General features: G+C 42.7%; 1 pseudogene; it reads right to left on the bottom strand.

The window, feature by feature from the left end:
• Positions 1 to 2402: 2402 nt before the first annotated feature.
• On the bottom strand, positions 2403 to 2579 carry LOC125454524 (U2 spliceosomal RNA; annotated as a pseudogene).

Raw genomic sequence — 2579 nt, forward strand, 5'->3', positions numbered from 1 at the left:
GAAAGCATCCCATTTAAGCCAAAACCTGTATAACCCATCTAATCTACGCATCCTTGAACACTACGGGCAATTTAACATGGCCAATCCACCTACCCTGCACACCTTTGGACTGTGAGAGGAAACCGACACAGTCACGGGGAGAATGTGCAAACTCCACACAGACAGTCACCCAAGGACAGAATTGAATCTGGGTCCCTGGTGCTATGAGGCAGCAGTGCTAACCACTGAACCACCGTGCCGCCTGTCATTATTTTATAGACTTCCTCAAAATCTCCCGTCAGCCTTCCTGCTCCAGAGAAAATAACCCAAGTTTTTCTAGTGTCTCCTTATGGCACATACCCTGTAATCCAAGCAGCATCCTGGTAAACCGCTTCTGCACCCTCTCCAAAGCCTCCATATCCTTCCTGTATTGTGGTGAAAAGAGTTGAGCACAGAAGTGTGGCCTCACTAATGTCTTACAAAGCTGCAATATGACATCTTGACTCTTGTACTCAATATTCCTTTCTTCCTTGCACTCTGTGTCAAGTCCATGAGCTTCTGCACTTTCCCACACAGCTCTTTCATTTACAAACTTTATCTCAACATTACCCAGCCCTACAGCTTTGCCATGCCAACTATTATGCTGCACTGTCCCCACATGAAAACCGGGGTGGCAGTGAACAATGATGTATTGCACTTCCACAGTAACCCAAAGAAGTGGCAGGTGGAGTGCAACGTTGGAAAGTGTGAGGTCATGACTTTGGTAAGAAAAATAAAAGAATGGACTATTTTCTAAATGGGGAGAAAATTCAGAAGTCTGAATTGCAAAAAAACTTGGGAGTTCTAGTCCAGTATTCTCTGAAGGTAAACTTGCAGGTTGAGTCAGTAGTCAGGAAGGCAAATGCAATGTTGACATTTATTTTGAGAGGATTTGAATATAGCAGGGATGTAATAGTGAAAAGGCCCTGGTCAGGCCACATTTGGAGTGATGTGTGCAGTTATGGGCCCCATATCTCAGGAAGAATGTACTGGCCCTGGTGTGGGTTCAGAGGAGGTTCATGAGAATGGTCCCAGGAATGAGAAGGTTGCCATATGAGGAACGTTTGAAGACTCTGGGACTATACTCATTGGAGTTTAGAAGGATGAGGGGGGAATCTAATTGAAACTTACAGAATACTGAATGGCCCGGACAGAGTGGATGTTGGGAAGATGCTTCCTTTAGTAGGAGAGACTAGGACCCAAAGGCACAGCCTTAGAATAAAGGGAAAACTTTTTAGAATGGAGACAAGGAGAAGCTTCTTCAGCCAGACAGTGGTGAATCTATGGAATTTACTGCCACAGAGGGCTGTGGAGGCCATGTCATTGAGTACATTTAAGACTGAGATAGCTAGGTCCTTGATTATCAAGGGGACAGGGTTGCAGTGAGAAAGCAGGAGAATGGGGTTGAGGAACTTATCAGCCACGATTGAATGGCGGAGCAGATTTGATAGGCCGAGTGGCCTACTTTCTGCTCCTCTGCCTTATGGGCTTATTAGGTTCTGGTTGAGACATCAAAGTGCAAAAAAGCAAAGGAAAGGCAGAGATATTGTCCCAGTCACTGAGCAGAACAGTCTCAGGTGCTAGGAAACTTGTAGTGTTCTTAGAGCAATAATGTACTCTGTGAACAGGCAAAACTGCATCTTGATATAGTGCTTTTATTTAACTCTGGCTCATTTTGCTAGGTCTGCAAATATCTATTGCTATGGGTAATGTGAGAATTGACTTTTGGACTAAAATGCTCTCTGACTTGGTCATTCGCAGTTGTTTCCCATGTCAGTGAATTGGTATTCAGGTTAAACTCACAGGCCTTGACTTGAGAAAAATAAAGCAGTCACATGCATATCTTTTTGATTCTGGTTGCCGTTGCACTCTAATGAAAAACATAAGCCTTAAATGTGTCAGATCCTTTCCAGGCACACAGCGTTCTCAAAATCTTTCGTTCAATACATCCAAGTCATCCTCATCAAATTCAAAACTATTAAATACTTTGATAGCTTCATCTCTTCCTTTCTTTTGAAACTGCTGTTTGCAATTAGGTAGAGCTGGCGGGTGACTTTGTTTTACTTCCGATGCCATGTTGGATATTCGGGGATGGTGTTGGTGGGAATGTGTGGCATGTACCAGGGATGAAATGATAACATTGACAGCAAGTGCTAAACATGCAGAAAAAGATGAACAGTTACCTTAGAACGAGCATATTTGCAGAAAATCGGGTAAAGCATACACTGACAAAGACGAACAAATGAAGCTGTGTTTAAGGAACAAAAACAAGTTGTTGGAAAAACTCAGCAGGTCTGGCAGCATCTGTGAAGAAAAATCCAGAGTTAACGTTTCAGGTCTGATGACCCTTCCTCAGAACTAGCTGTTTTTAAGATGTGTTTAATGATGGGTGTATCATTCCTGGAAACATTGCAATACCAGCACGATGCACAGAGTGGATGGAGCAAGCCCCTAATTCAACATCCTACTTCAGATATCAAATTAATATAAGATCCTTAATCAAAGGAAATATCAGATGTTAAAGCTGATGAGAACAGTTTTTTTTATTATTGCAAAAATAT

The sequence above is a fragment of the Stegostoma tigrinum genome, chromosome 7 (genome assembly GCF_030684315.1).
Source record: "Stegostoma tigrinum isolate sSteTig4 chromosome 7, sSteTig4.hap1, whole genome shotgun sequence".
Taxonomy (NCBI): Eukaryota; Metazoa; Chordata; class Chondrichthyes; order Orectolobiformes; family Stegostomatidae; genus Stegostoma; species Stegostoma tigrinum.